Here is a 17,084-nt window from a genome sequence, read left to right as displayed (position 1 = left end):
CGGAGAAGGCTTGCCGAGGGCCAAGGTCAGGTGCTAAGCAGGGCCAAGCGCCCAGTCCTCTTCCTGTTCACTGGTGCTGATCTTTCGTGGTGCGGCTCAGGTTTTCCAACCCCCTCTCCTCTGAAACTGCCTTTCCGTGGGTGGTGTCTCATCCCCCAACACTGTCAGAGGCAGTAGGAGACCAGGAAAGCGAGTTGAGTATCCCAGGGGAAGGAAAAAAAAGATAAGGGATTAGATCTGACAAGTTCACCAGAAAATGGTTTAATCTGCCTCTCTGTTACACTGCAAGGTTTTGCTGGATTTTTCTTTGCAATACCCAAATAAAAATTTAAATTCTTTTTCCTTGGATGGAATTAGGGTTTGGAATGTTGTTCCTCCTCCACCCAACTTCATTCTGACATGTGAACTCACTCAAGTAGCTGAACTAGACCACATAAAATGATAGTAAAAGTATGTTATATAATTATTATTTTAGTTAATATTTATTGCACATTCTACAATGTATCAGGAGGTGTGCTAATTATTTTATGTATACAGCACATTCTCAGCAACATGATAAGGCTGCCGGCTTTATTTTCTAGAAGATAAAATGAGGCACAGAAAGGTTAAGCAAACCGCAACCCCATATGGCTCCACGGTTCACCAAACCACCACATCATACTGACTCACTGTCCGACGAGTCCCCATACCATACACTGGTGCCTACAGTGCTCCCAGCAGCTTGCAAGATGCCAGGAATAGGTGGATGAGTAAAGCAGGGTCCTGGCCAGGAGGACCTCACGGTTGGTTCACTTAGTCGCAGAAGTCCCCACATGCCCGGGAGCAGAATGAGGGGTACTGGGAGAGCCGGCTGTCTAAAGGACACCGCAGGCCAGGATAAAGAACTTCAGCATGTGGTGACTTTGAGACCAAAAGAAAGGGCATAGAACAGGACCATGACACAAATGTTGAATAACCATTTCAGGCCCAGTACATCAGAAAAGACATAATCAAGATGAATTATACGCCAACCAGAACAGTGACAGCTATGACCATTGGTAGGGGCTGGCCGCGAGCCCGGAGACAGCGCCCGGGGATGGGGCGGCAAGTGCCCAGGAGCCCCTGCATCGCCGTGGGACCCCCTAGGAGTCCCTCTGCGCCACCACGAGGAGCACCGGGAGGAGGAAGACAGTTGGCTGTGTTTTCAGCATTCATGGGTGTTATTGTATATGAAAAAAAACAGGTGTTATTCGTGTATTCATTAATATTTTAATTGATTACAAACCTATAAGCCTATTTCTTTCTATAGCCTCTAAGCTTAACATACAGATTTTATTTACTTATGCCTGGTAATTTTTGTGTTAAAATGAAAATACTCACTTTCACTTTTTCTTTGATTTATTCTCACTAAGCCAATATATTTGACAGATTAATATCTCCCTAAACACTGACTATATTGATTAGTCAAATTCCTATAGAGATTTCAAACCACAGTCAGAAATATAGCATATGATTCTCCCAAGAACTTCAAACATTCAACAGCAGACTTATAAACCTGAAAAGTAAAATCTTCCTAATCACTCAAGTGACTCATAAATCAAAGTTGATTTACAAATTTAATAAATAAGATTAACCTCATCATTTAAAGCATCATGAAGAACAAACCATACCCAAGCAGCACACAAATTTAAAACTTGCTGTTGTATTTACTTAAGCACAATTTACACTAAAATATCAATGCTGTCGATTCATTACTTCATCCTGGAATTACAAATTACCTGTGTAACCAAGGGGAACAGACCTGCCATCTCCACCTTATCATATCAGCTGAGGTCATGGACTCCGGATATTGGAGGTTCCCCAGGCTTCTGCCCTTGGCTCCTCATTTTTCTCACTCTGAACTCACTTCCTCATCCAGTCCTGTGGCTTTAAATGCCATGTATGTGCCTACAGCTTTCTGTTGTATATCCCCATCTGTGCTAAGCATTCATGTTGCTCACCCCTATTTCTGATTCTTCTCTTTCCAGGAACACAGGAGAATGGTACTCCCTCACCTCCTGAGGTTAACTGTGTTCATGGACTTATCTCAGCCAAGGAAACGTGAGTGGAAGTCGTGGGCCACTTTAAGGTGGAAGCGTTTTGTTGAGGGAATGAGACCCTCCAGCTCTTTTTTTTCCTCTTCACGGAAATAGTCCAGAGAGTGGAGCCTCTATTAGTCTGAATTTGAGAGAGAAAATGACATGGAACAGAGACCTACCTGTAAGAAGTCAACTTTTGTTGTGTTAATCCAGTGAGATTTTTCTTTTTCTTATGTTAGTTTTTTAATTGTTGTTCAATGACAGTTGTCCCCATTTTTCCTCCCCTGCCCTGCCCCCCACCCACCTCCCACATTCAGTCCTGCCCGCATTGTTGTTGTCCACGGGTCCTCCGCTCATGCTTCTTGACTTAACCTTTTCCCTTCTTTCCCCGTTATTCCTCTCCCTTCCTCTCTGGTCACTGTCAGTTTGTTCTTTAGTTCCATGTCTCTGGTTCTATTTTGCTCACTAGTTTGTTTTGTTGCTTAGGTTCCACTTATAGGTGAGACCATATGGTATTTGTCTTTCACCCCCCGGCTTATCTCAGTTAGCATAATGCTCTCCAGATCCATCCAAGCTCTCGTGAAGTGTAGAAGCTCCTTCTTTCTTTCTGCTGCATAGTATTTCATTGTGTAAATGCACCACAGTTTTTTGATCCACTAGTTTACTGATGGGCACTTAGGCTCTTTCCAGCACTTGGCTATTATAAATAATGCTGCTATAAACATTATGGTGCATAGGTTCTTTTGAAATGGTGTTTCGAGATTCTTAGGGTATAATCCCAGCACTGGATTCTCTAGAGAGTCAAAAGGCAGTTCCATTTTTAGTTTTTTGAGGAAATTCCACACTGCTTTCCACAGTGGCTACATCAGTCTGCATTCCCACCATCAGTGCACTGAGGTTCCCTTCTCTCCACAGCCTCACCAGCACTTGTCATTTGTTGATTTGTTAGTGATGACCATTCTGACCAGTGTGGAGTGGCATCTCATTGTGGTTTTAATTTGCATCTCTCTGAAGGCTAGAGATGCTGAGCATCCTTTCAGATGTCTATGGGTCCTCTGTATGTCCTCCTTGGAGAAGTATCTGTTCAGGTCCCTTGCTCACTTTTTAATTGGATTGTTTGTCTTCCTGGAGTAGAGTCGTGTGAGTTCTTTATATATTTGGGAGATCGAACCCTTGTCTGAGGTATCATTGGCAAAAATAATTTCCCATATGATTGGTTCTTTTTTCATTTTGCTGCTGTTTTCTTTAGCCATGCAGAAGCTTTTTAATTTGATGTAGTTCCATTTGTTTATTTTTTCCTTTATATCCCTTGCTCTAGAGGTCATATTGGTGAAAATATTATTGTATGGGATATCTGAAATTTTCCTGCCTATGTTTTCCTCTAGGACTTTTATGGTGTCATGACTTATATTTAATCCAGCGAGATTTTTTAATTGTTTGTTACTGCATCCTAGCTTTGTCCATCCTGACTAACACTTATCAGTCTACACCTCTCTGCTGAACTCCAGACAGAGATTCCAGATACTAACTCAACAGCTCCACTAGAATATCTAGATAGATTTCAAAACTAAGAAAACGCACAACTGAATTTCTTATTTTCTCCCTAAAATGCCTGCCGCACCCAAGTTTCCCCACCTCATGTGGATGTTAGTTTCATCTTTCTAATTGTGCAGGCCAGAAAACTTAGCTACACCCTCTTCTCTTCTCTTGCTCTCACCTCCTATTTCCACTCCATTAGCAAATACCTTTGGCTCTATTTTCAAAATATGTTCAGATTTGGACCATTCCTCCCCTCCTGTGCTGCCACCTTGACCTAAGTCACCATCATCACTCGTTCGGACAATTACAATAACCTCCCAACAGGTCTTGCTGCTTCTACTCTAGTATCCCCTTTACAGGCTTATTCTTAACACACAGATCATTTTTTAAAAACCAGCCTAACCGTACCCCAAATGCTGCAGCAGTTCTCTCGTTCACTCACAGTAAAAGTCAAAGTTTTTATAGTGACCCACAAGACCCTGCGCCATGTGGCTCTCTCGCCACCGCTCTCGCCCCAGGTCCCCTCACTCTGCCGTTCCTCTGTTTCCCTCCAGCCACACTGGCCTCCTCCCAGCCCTCGGCCATGCCAGGTGCACTTCCGAGTTAGGGCTCCTGCTGTGGCTATGGTTTGTGCCTGGAATATTCTTTCCCTAGGTAACCTCTTCATCTCCTCCAAATTTTTGCTCAAACCTCATTTTCACAATGAGGCCTACCGATTTAAAACTGCAAACTGCCCACCTCTGGATTTCCTTATTCTTTTTCTTTATTTTTTTCCGGTAGCATTTACCACCTTCTAGCCTATTATATAATCTACTTCTTTATTAGACATATTGGGTACTGACTTCTAGCTAAAATGTAAGCTTTATAAGAACACATGTGTTTGTGGTTTTTTATTCACTGTTATATCTGAAATGCCTTAAAATAGTGCACATAATAGTCATCCAATAAATGTTCATAGTAAAAATTGATAGGATTACTGAATACATGAATTACTATGTGGGACTGGAACGCAGGATCAGAGTTGTCTTTCTAGGCTGATCTTGTCCCAAGCAAGGATTTGTCAGGCTTAGCTGAATTCTCACTACCTGGTTTTTACTGAGGGTACTTAGGTGCTAACTAAAGTCTGACTGTGGTGGGTATGTGTTTGTACTAACATAAAGAGCATTTTCTGCAAACACTTTTTATAATTCATAATTATCTTCCCTTGAATGTACTATATTTCAGTTGCTTCTTTTGAATATCAGCATGTACTCAAAATTTCCACAGAATATTTTTCGTTTGTTTTCAATGCTCACATTGTCACAGTCTGGCCAGTGGGAGTCCCAGAGATCTTTAAAAGAAATTTTGCTTTTTTACAACAATAAAGTTTTCTAAACCAATTCTACCTAGCACCATAAAGTCAATGACTCTCCAAGGATCCCTGGTTCCTTGTAGTAGAAAGTAATATTAGAGGCTGAAATCTAGCAGCTGTGAGAGTCCACACTCGACTGCGCCCTAGGAACCTAGGTGTAGGCAGCATCACTACCAGGTCACTTTATTGACAGGTAAATGTGATATATCTTTAAACGGTTTCATTAGCCAGGGTCCAGTCAGGAAAACAGAAATCACACAGGGAATTTCCACTGGAAGAGAGACAGTGCAGGGGGTTGATTACAAAGGGGTTAGCTGGGGCTCTTTTCCTCCCTGGCTGCTTGAAGATTGGCCACTATCACCACTTCCTGGATCAGGAAGTTCATGACCAACAGAATATTTTGGTGGAAACAAAGGGTCATCAATGTCCTTCACCCTGGGAAGGCAACAGTACCCAAGACAGAAATTCAGGAAAAACTAGCCAACATGTATGAGACCACACGAGGTGACATCTTTGTAATTGGTTCAGAACCCATTTTAGTGGTGGCAGGACAATTGGCTTTGACGTGGATTTCCTTGGAGTACGCAAAGAAAAATGAACCCAAGCATAGACTTGCAAGATGTGGCCTGTGTGAGAAGACCTCAGGAAAACAGCAAAAGGAACACAAGGAGAGGGTGAAGAAAGTCAGGGGGCCTGCAGAGGTTACTGCTGGTGCTGGCAAAAAGTGAGCTGGAGATGGGGCAACAGAAGGAGTAAAAGCTCTTCAGTGACTTTATCTGTAGTGAGTGTGCATGGGAGAACTGATAAACTAAGAACATCTTTAAAAAGTGTTACCTGGGGTGGGGACAAAAAAGGAGTGCTGAGGTAAACTAGAGATTACTAAGAGATTAATACCCCAGCACTTACTACTGGGTTGGGGAGCAGAAGGGAAGAGACAGAATTAATAGAAACCAGGACTTTGGAGGAAGACGCAGCAGGGCAGACTCCCTGACCTCCCTCCCCAGTTCCAGCTCCGTCCCAGGTGAACTCTGGCTGCTGAGGAAGGTGTGGCCCCGCGGACACTGACACCCCCCGAGGAGCTGTGTCAGGCTGCTGTTGGGGCTGCAGAAAGAAGCTAGAAGCTGGAGCTAGAGCTGTCTGCTTGTGCCAGTCACCTCCCAACAGGAGGTAGAAACAGGAAGGAAGCTCTGCTTTCATTTCTTCTGTCCTCACAGTTCCCACCAGGGCCTCTCAGAACCAAGGAAGCATCTCACAATGGAATGAGGGAAACGTGGCTCAGCTCCCAACCACGGAGAGGAAAAGGGGACCTGGAGTGGGGTCACGATAGACAGACAACCAGCACAAAGGTCATGAGGGTGCCCAGAAATTCCAATTAAAATCCAGCTTCTTTCAGTCTTTTCTTTTTTTTAATTCTTGCTCTGTGATAAAATATTGCCTGAGTTACCAGTTTCTTCGTGCATCATATCATTGCTTATCAGTTTTAATATGATATGAAATATGTCTACACAGTCATATAAACCTGTGTATCTAAATATCAATATAAATTAATGGACACTATTACACACTAACATCCATTCATATTTTACCCAGAGCCCGACCTGGATTAGTCTCTTTCTTTTACTGTGGTAAAATATGTACAATATAAAATTCACCATCTTAACCATTTCTAAGCATATAGTTCAGTGATGTTAAATATATTCACATTGTTGTGCAACATATCTCCAGAACTCTTTTTGCCTTGCAAAACTGAAAATCTGTACCCATTAAACAACTCACCATACCTCCTTCCCCAGCTTCCAGCAACCACCATTCTACATTCCATCTCTATGAATTTGCCTACTCTAGGTAAATTTGTGAGGTCATACTGTACCTGTCTTTGTGACTGGCTTATTTCACTTAGTATAATGTCTTCATGGTTCATCCATGTTGAAACATGTGTCAGAATTTCCTTCCATCTTAAGGCTTTTTAAAACTCTGTTATGTGTACTTATACATATACCACATTTTGTTTATCTTATCATCTGTCAGTGGACACTTGGGTACCTGCACCTTTTCGACTATTATAAACGATGCTTCTATGAACATCGGTGTACATTTCCTTCCTCTTTCTGACCTTCATTCTTAACCATGTCAGACCTAGCACCTTCTTTCATCTTTAAATGAAGTTCGTAAATAATATAGCCTAGCTAACACACTTCAGGAAAATCAGTACAACAAAATAATACATGTCTTATTGGAGTAAGTACCTGGGAATGATCACACAGAGACTATAATGAAATAATCAAGTATTTGCACACTGCACATGGTTGCCACAGCCACAGCTCTAGGCTGCCTCAGAAGCATTGTATTGGTGACTCAAATACCACAAGTAGCAGTGCTTAGTGGCATGATTTCCTAGTATTGGTAACCAATGCTTAGTAAAATTTGAAACAGAGCAAACTTTCTTCAATGTCCACAGCAATTATAATCTTAGAAATGTAGTGCATATTTATTTTGGGCAAAAAAAAATGGACATTTCTGTGTAAACAGGGTTATGTCTTAACTCAGATAATTTTCTTTCAGATAATTGTAAACAGATTATTTCCCTCGTGGACACCATATAGGACACTGAAAATTTGTGAAGAACACAGGATGATTTGTTTTGCAGGATGGTCCAGTGATTTGCAGGACATCTAGCATCTTTGGACCATGCCCACTAAATGCCAGTGGCACCCCCTCAATCATGATGACAGCCAAGAAATGCCCCTCGATGTTTCCAAAATGCTCCTAGGACGCAGTACCCTCTAAATTTAAGAAATGCTGTCCTGTAAGTAAGTACAGTTTCTGTGCCTCTATCAGTTAAGTCTCACCACAATAACACTGTATAGCTATGGCCGCCATGAGAAAAAAACAAAAAGAAAAAAACCTCACAGACTAATCAATCTAATTGGCCAATTAGCATGCTCTGAAATCCACTGCCAAGTTTGTGACAAGGCCATGCTTCTCACAGGATGCTCCCAGCCAATGCATGGGCATAGTTGGGGACACTTCCTCGGACCTATTTGTGAAAGTCTCGAGACTCATCTGAAAGCTGACTTTGGCTGGAGATTCCCAGTGTCTTTAATGAATCTTCTTTAGACTACACTACAGTCTAGGACATTTCTACTCAATCTTCCTGCCCTCTCTTCTTCACTTGGGGTAAGATTTGCACTGCCTTCCAAGCTTGCAGCTCTCTCTATTTTCTCTCACATAGGTATTTTCTGAATAAAATCATTGTATGTTTTATCCTTTCTTGGCATCTGCTTCTTAGAGGACTTGAACCTCTAAGTCCTCTACAAAGAACCACAAAACCTCCACGGCACACAACAATAACTCTCTATTGCTCACTTTTGGGGTGGGAGGTCTGTTTATCTTTGCTGGGCTTGCTCCCATATCTGGGGCTGAGCAGCTGAGAGTTGATCTAGGATGACCTCCTCTATGATAGCTGAGGACTCATCTGGACTCCTAGTGTCTCTTTTCTACCAGCAGGTTAGCCCAGACCTGTTCTGAGGGCAATGGCACAGGCACAAGAGAAAAGCCCAATCAATGTATAGGCCTATTTCAAACCTCTGCTTACCTCAAGTCAGTTATACTCATTGGCTAAAGAAAATCATATGGCTGAGCCCAGGCTGAGCTGGAGGGCCCTAAAAAGTAACATGAAAAAGGGTCAGGATACAGGGACAAATGAAGTAGGGAACTACTTTCATAGTCAATCACAATGCCCATGTATTTTTATTATTAGTAAAACACCACTCTTTTTTAGTTCTTTTTAACTGTAACTTCTCCTAAATTTTTCTAAAATCACAACTTTGTAGAGTCACTTATTAATAACAAGGAAGTCTGGAGACTTCTGACCAAGATGGAAGCATAAGTAGATACACTGTACCTCCTCGCACAACCAAAAGAAGGGCAACAACAAATTTAAAAACAAAAAATAACCAGAATTCCCAGAAAAATCAAACTGTATAGAAGTCTGACAACCAAGGAGCTAAAGAAGAAACATTCACCCAGACTGGTAGGAGTGGTGGAGAAGGGCAGCTGGGGCAGAGAAGACACGTGGCAAGGTGGCGGCTGGAGGACCAGGCGAGCGAGGCGGTGGCTGGCAGACCAGGGGTCCCACATTTGCATGCTGCTAAATTGGGAGGAACAGCTGGGAAGCAAGACAGACTGCGAAATCCAGGGTTCCAGTGCTGGAAAAGAAAGCCTCAAAATCTCTGGCTGTAAAAATCTGTGGGGGTTGCTGAGGCAGGAGAAACTCCCAGCCTCACAGGAGAGTTCGCTGGAGCGACCCACAGGGTCCTAGAATGTATGCAAACATACCCAACCAGGAATCAGCACTAGAATGGCCCAATTTGCTTGTGGATGGTGGGGGAAGTGACTGAAAGCAGGCTGAGAGCTGAGCAAGCAGCATTGTTCCCTTTCAGACCCTTACCCTGCAAACAGCGTCACAACGTCACAATGGAGCAACCTGGGTTGCCCCACCCTGGTGAATACCTAAGGCTCTGCCCCTTCAACGATTTCTAAGGTGCACCGAGAGAAAGAAATATGGCCCAAATGAAAGAACAAATCAAAGCTCCAAAAATAGAATTAAGTGATGAACAGAGAGCCAACCTATCAGATGCATAGTTCTAAACACTGGTAATCTGGATGTTCACCGAATTGGTTGAGTATAGTCACAAAATGGAGGAAAGAGTAAAGGCTATGCAAAGTGAATAAAGAAAAATATACAGGGAACCAATGGTAAAGGGAAGGAAACCGGGACTCAAATCAATGATTGGAAGCAGAAGGAAGCGATAAACATTCAACCAAAACAGAATGGAGAAACAAGAATTCCAAAAAATGAGGAGAGGTTTAAGGACCTCTGGGACAACTTTAAACGTTCCAACATCCAAATCATAGGGGTGCCAGAAGGAGAAGAGGAAGAGCAAGAAATTGAAAAAAATTGAAAAAATAATGGAGAACTTCCCCAATCTGGCCAATGAAATAGACTTCCAGGAGATCCAAGAAGCTCAGAGAGTCCCAAAGAAGTTGGACCCAAGGAAGCACACACCAAGGGAAATCATAATTAAGTTACCCAAGATTAAAGATAAGGAGAGTCTTAAAAGCAGCAAGAGAAAAGGAGACAGTTACCTATAAAGGAGTTCCCATAAGACTATCAGCTGATTTCTCAAAACCTTGCAGGCAAGTGGGGCTGGAAAGAAGTATTCAAAGTCATGAAAGGCAAGAACCTGCATCCAAGATTATTCCATCCAGCAAAGCAATTATTTAGAATGGAAGGGCAGATACAGTGTTTCCCAGATGAGGTCAAGTTAAAGGAGTTCATCATCACCAAGTCCTTAGTATATGAAAAGTTAAAGAGACTTATCTAGGAAAAAGCAGAAGATGAAAAACTGTGAACAGTAAAATGACAACAAACTTACAACTATCAACAACTGAAGCTAAAAAAAATCAAACAACAAACTAAGCAAACAACTAGAACAGGAACAGAATCATAGAAATGGAGATCAGAGGGGAGGGGGAGGTGAAGAATGGAGGAAAAAGTACAGGGAATAAGCAACATAAATAGTAGGTACAAAATAGGCAGGGGGAGGATAAGAATAGTATAGGAAATGGAGAAACCAAAGAACTTACATGCACGACCCGTGGACACGAACTGGGCAGGGGGGCGGGGGATGCTGGGGGGAGTGATGGCGCAGGGTGGAGGGGAATAAAGGGGAGGAAAAAAATGGGACAACTGTAATAGCATAATCAATAAAGTATATATGAAAAAAATAGCAAGGAGGTCTGAAATTCTGAGTATTTACCAAAAGACTCTGAGTTACCTACATGAGGCTATTTAATTTGAAAAAAGCCCTGGCCAGTATGACTCAGCTAGTTGGAGAGTCATCCCATAGGCTGAAAAGTCATGGGCTTGCTTCCCAGTCAGAGGAAATACTCAGGTTGCAGGTTTGATCTTTGGTTGGGCACACACATGCAAGAAGGCAACCAATTATGTTTCACTCTCACATCGATGTCTCTCTCTCTCTCTCCCCCCCCCTTCCTTCTTCTAAAAACAATGAAAAAATTTCCTCAGATGAGGATTAAAAAAACAAGTAAAGTTTTTTTACAAAATTGAAAAAATAGACAGTACATTGACCATCAAGTTAAAGGCCTTTTCTCCTCCCTGCAGTGGCCCGGTGATTTGACTGCCCACAACAAAGATTAGATCAATGACAGATAACAAATAATCTATATTCTTTGTATATCAGAGTGGTTTATTGAATTTTCAAACCCTTCCACACAAAAGTACAGAAATTAGGGCTTTATTATTTATAAAATAAAATTGAATAAACTCAGAGTTATCTCTATGATAATACTACTTATTTGCAGGCTAACGTTTTTTTCTAAAGTAGGAGGAAAATCTATTGTGTTACAGGTGGGCAACCAGGAATTGCATCTGAGCCTATGGCTGTGGACACTGTGTATAAGCATCATGTGTCACGCGTGTCCTGGAGGAAAATGAGTGGAGAACCACAGTTTCAGCCACAATGACCTCTCCCTGCTCCAAGCTTCTGGAACCCATACTTTTCTGTTGCACAGCAAAATAAAGAATAGAGCCTTCCCTCACCTCCCATCATTTATTCTCTCTTGTAAAAAATTAATGCTTTGTGATTCTGAAAATTTTTTAGTCGACGGAAAATTTCAGGAAGAAAGCAGTGAACACCCATCTACTCGCCAAGTTCTACCAGTCATTCACACCGTGCCTTCCCCCGGCGTCACTCTTTTTTTATTTACACAAATTTCCCTTTGCCAAACCATCCAAGAGCAGTGCGCCAGTACCATGACCCTTCACCCCTGACTACTTCTCCATTCTCTCCCAAGAACAAGGCTATTGTCCTATTATCCAGAACATATTGCCATACCTAAGATACTCAACATTAAGTTCAACATAGAGTGCACACAGAATTTCCCTAAGGGTTTCAAAATTATATTTTAGTTTTCTTTTAATACAGGTTCCACTGCATTTGGTTATCATACCTCATTAATCTGTTAGCTGGAAGAATAAAAAGTATATGGATGCCTGGATCCAGCCCCAGAGTTACAAAAACATATTTTCCCAAGTTAGAGTCCTGGAATCTATCCTTTTAAAGCACTTTCTAGATGACCTTGATGACAGCCACGTGTGGGGACCTCTACGTTCTTCTTGTGAGGTTAATTAACTTCTCCGGAGTCCTTGGCTGTTTCCCAAACAGACTTCAGCGACTTCTTGTGCTAGGTGTAACAAATTCAGGGGAGAACTGTAACTCATTATAATTGATATCCATCTCTTCTCTACCCTTTCCAATCTTCCTCCCTCTAATCCCACCTGCTTCTTACCTCTTAGCACTGTATTTAGTAAGAAGGCTTTGATTGGCAGTCTTTGAAGCCCTAGCACTAGACCTTATCTTGGACTTTTCTTTAATTCTAAACTCTGTTAATTAATTGTGCTTGGAAATAATTTTTGATTTAACAATCTGGGGTGTGGAGAAGGGGAGAGGGGAGAATTGGCTTATTGAAATGCAGGCTCCTAGACTCTTTCCAGGCTCAGAATATGCCTTTTAATCAGCTCCCAGGAATCCACATTCCCCTTTTCTCTATGTTACTGTATGAGCCTTGCAAAGTGATTTGCTCTTACAGAGAAACTCAGTAAACATCTGGTTGTGTCATTGAATCAAATCCCCGCTCTTAGAACCCTTGCCTACAAAACCCAGACAGCAAACTAACTTATGTTCCCATCTTTGAATGCCTGTCTCTCCATGGTCCTGTTTCGCCAGTCCTCTCTTACAAGGAAATGTCATTAACAGAACTTTAGCTCTTCTCTGAAACCATAGCGACAGACATTTTATTTCTGTTCCATTCTTTTACTCCGACTCTAACTAAATTCCTTTTTAGTATTGACTCAAATTGTTTTTCTAAGCGTACGCCTGACCATTTGGTTCTAAGGGCATCCTCATAGCCTCTTTTTTCTTTTTGGTGGGTAGAGATGATACTGAGGAAGGGCTGGGGGGAAAAGTACAGATTACAAGTCACCAGCACTTTGTTTCCAGGATGCCACTACATACTTAGTCACCGGCCATAGCAGAAAAAGAACTCATTTCTTTCTTTGGATTTTTCACTTTACTTGCCCCGTTTGCTAAGTCTGCTCTAGTAATTAGTAACCTGCATTAGTAATCTGCTCTAGTTGAAAAGCAAATATTTGCTTTTAAAAGTTACATTGCATTTTCTATAAAGCTATGTTTTGCTGACATAGAATTAAACTGGAGTATAACCTTTTTAATATAATTGTTAGTTTAAACTATCTGGCGTCTCAGTAAAAATAAGAAGTACTCTAGAACCCAAATTTGTCTGTGATGGATACAATTTTTTTTTCAGACCATTCATGGCAGAAAATAGTCCTGTTAATTCTAGTGATGGCACTAGTGATTCTAGCAAAATAATGTGGAAAATATCAAACTGCCACCAGATGTGAAGTTAGAACTGAGATAACCTCTTTACTAGCAGAAGCCAGCATGTGTGTGTAATAAAGACTATCCACCAATCTGTAGGCATATTGGGAGTGATAAACAGTCACTTTGACAAGATAAGAAAAACACCATTCTTATCACCTCAGTAAAAAATCCAGAGCACTGCTTTAGTGAGGGAAACTGAGTCCTCACGATGGATAGTGCAGTCATGGTTTTAAGAACATGATTAAGTGATGCCAAAGCAACTTTCTAACCATCACCAGAGAGACACCAGAGCAAGGGTACTTGTGAAAGTAGTGACTCATGTTCTGCTGTGGTCTAGAACATATGCACGGTTAAGCTTTAAGGATGTAATTGTGGATCAAAGATGGCTGCACATTCTTTGCTACTCCTCCTTTTTAGAGGTGGAGTCTAATTCTCCTACCTTGAATTTGGGCTGGCTTTAGTGACTTGCTTGAGTAGCAGAATGTGAAAGAAGTGATGTTCTAGAAATTCTGAAGCCAGGTCAGAAGAAGTCTTGCAGCTTCTACCTAGATTTCTTAAAACACTCGCTCTGAGGGAAGTCAACCAGTAGGTAAGAAGCTTGGCTACACTGAGATCACTATGCTGTGAGAACCCAAGCTAGCCAGAGGGAGCGGGGGGAGAGAGAGACGCTCAGCCAGCCCCAGCTATTCCAGCCACACTAGACCAAGTGCCAGCTCTGTGAATGAAAGATTCACGTTGGACATTGCAGCCTCAGTAGATGCAATGTGTGAAACAACCAAGGAACCCAGAGGATAGCCAGAACTGAGGTCGCAGGCATATGGCCTAGCTCAGCTGCCCCAGCCCTCTCCAGCCATTACACCATTAAACCCGAGCTGAGGCTCCCGTCATCATGAAACAGAGGTAAGACCCTTACTGTGTCCTCTCCGAATTGCTGGCCTACAAAACATAAGCATAAGAAGTTGGTTGATGTTTTACACCGCTGTGTTTGAGAGTGGTTTGTTATGCAGTAATAGATAACTAAAACAAATGTTGAAGAGAGAATTTTTATTACTTAGCTATTGTCACAATAATGTAGCATAACATTTGATTCCAAAACTTGGTGAGTTTCAACAGCACTTAGTTTTCTCACTCATGGGTCTGCGCCTTGCCTGGGGTGCTCTTCTTCAAGCTGGGAAGGAGCCAGGCTTGCTCACGGCTGCAGGGTGGATTCTCATTTTGTTCTGGTGCCAGGCTGAAGGGGAAGCATCTATTTGGGCCATGCTGGGTCACATGTGTCCTGGATCACATGTGTGCAGGAGTCCAAGCGCAATTCAGCAAAAACATTTTGACACCTCTGCTCTCTTCATATCCATTTATTCCATTGACCAAGTAGGCTACATGGTCAAGCTCAAAGTCAAAGGGGTAAGTGCACTCCCATCCAAGTGAGAGGAAGAAGAGAAGAAAGACTTGCCGAACAATACTCTAACCTATTGAGAGTTTCAAGCATCAAATAATGGTGGTGGTGATAGTGAGTGGTTTCAGACTGGACCATTTTAAGGTATTTCTATAATTTGGTACTTACATATCTAGAACCCAGAAAGAACATATATTAAGTGTGTGGATGAAGGTGTGTAAATACAGGAATCAATACTTTTTTTGTACTAAATATCCACAAGCAGGAGGCATGTAAAATTATGAAAAGACAAAAGAAATGTAATAGAAGAGCAAAAGGAGAGGAAGTTAGAAAAAGGAAACAGAGAAAAAGAAAGCAGAAAATGAAACTCTTTACCAATTTTTGGGAGGCCAGGAGCAGACACTCGTTTCTTGGTTTGCCTCACATGTAGGCAGAGCTGCTACAAGGCAGTCAGTTCCTGAAGGAAGCCCCAAGAGACCAGTTCCTCCTTAAAGAGAGGCTTTGCTTATTCAGTAACAGATACATTCCGCATGGCATAAGGCACCCTCAAACCCTGCTCTCCCACTCAGCACACACTTGTGTCCAGTGAAAGTGCCAAAAATGCAGAGAGCACCCCCTCCAGTTGAAAGTTAACTATTAACACAGCTCTGGGGTGCACAGAATGGCACAAAAACCTGTGGGCGGCAAGCAGAGTTGGAGCAAGGGGGATTAAGAAAGACCTTGGGAGAGAAGTGGTTTCTAAACTGGGATTGGATGCAGAGGTAAGAAAATGTGGAAGTAGCACACGGTCCCATTTTCATTGTATACATAGAGGCCGCAAGGCTGGAGAGTGAGCTGAAGTCCGATGACGGTAGGTCTTGGATGCCGGGACGACAAGCATATTCCTAATCCAGTGGGAGCCACTGGAAGCTTTTGAACAAGAAGTGACACGAAGGATTGTCTTCTAGTATTATTCTTTCCTGCTTCTTTAGTAACAAAAGCCTCAATTTTTAAAAATTTTCTCCATTTTTTCCATTACCCTTTAACCACCTTATGCCCCCCTCCACCCACCCCCCCCACCAACCCCCAAACCCTCAATTTCTAACTGGGTATGTGCCTGTGTGAAATAAAGAACCTAATTCTAACATGTAAAGTATTTATTAGGAAGATTGGTCTGAGGCAAGGCAAAGTATAAGATGGTTGAAACAAGAGGAGCATTGGAGGACAATTGGGAAAAAAATTCCATAGTCAAGATAAGAAGTAAGGAAATAAAACCTGAGCCAAGTATGGTAGCAGTGGAAATGGATGGAAGAGGTGGATGTGAAAAGAGTCTCTGTGGGGTTTGGCAATTGATGAGATGAGAGGCAACATTAGAGAAAGGAGCATCAAGGTCACTGAGATTTTAAGCAGAGATGACTGGAGGTCAATGATGTAGGTAACAGAAACAAAGAATTCAAGAGGAATGAACAGGCGTGAAGAAGGCAACCATGAGGCCAGTTTTTGACGTTGAGTTGGGATGCCTGTGGAATGTCCAGGTGGAGATGTAAAGCAGGCAATTGGAAATTCATTTCTGGAGCATGATTTGAGAGTCCTTGTACAAAAACAGTAGTCAAACTGACAGAGTTGTTGGTTGGCAAAATAGAGAGTGTGTCTCTGGAATTTCCTCTTTCTTCTGTGCACAGAGAGAAATAAACTGCATTCTGCAAAACCAGATAAAAGTAGTGCAGCTCTTCATGACATGTGCACCCTGCCTCAAAAAAAAAAAAGAAAGAAAGAAAGAAAGAAAGAAAGAAAGAAAGAAAGAAAGAAAGAAAGAAAGAAAGACCTACAAGCTCCAGCTAATGACTGGCTGGCTGGTTACATGGAATGGAAATCCTCACTGTCACAAAATTTGGACAGCTCCTTAAAGTTCCTTAGGAAGGCATTTTGATTTGCACAGATTATCTGTCGTGACATGTTTTTAAATGACTCCTTTTCAGTAAAACATCTATAGTAAATTGCCTTCCTCTTCAATTCAGTTTAACCACATGTAAGACTTCCCTTTCACAATGTCTTGAAAGAGCAATTTTTTTCAAAAACAGTGAGAAAATATACAAACCTAATAAATGTGACAAAGTAAAACCATTCTACAGAACTTTCTCCTATATCTTCTGTGACCAGAGCAAATGTTAAATAAAAGTTGAAATAAAAAAGGATATGAATTCAACGTGAACAGTAAGGAACCATCTTCACAGGCTGGCCAAATAGCCGTCTGCACTGTATCCGCGAGACCGCTGAGG

This window comes from Pteronotus mesoamericanus, unplaced genomic scaffold, assembly GCF_021234165.1.
Source record: "Pteronotus mesoamericanus isolate MK-2021 breed Mesoamerican mustached bat unplaced genomic scaffold, CSHL_Meso_final contig_98, whole genome shotgun sequence".
Taxonomy (NCBI): Eukaryota; Metazoa; Chordata; class Mammalia; order Chiroptera; family Mormoopidae; genus Pteronotus; species Pteronotus mesoamericanus.
This window is presented reverse-complemented; position numbering follows the sequence as displayed.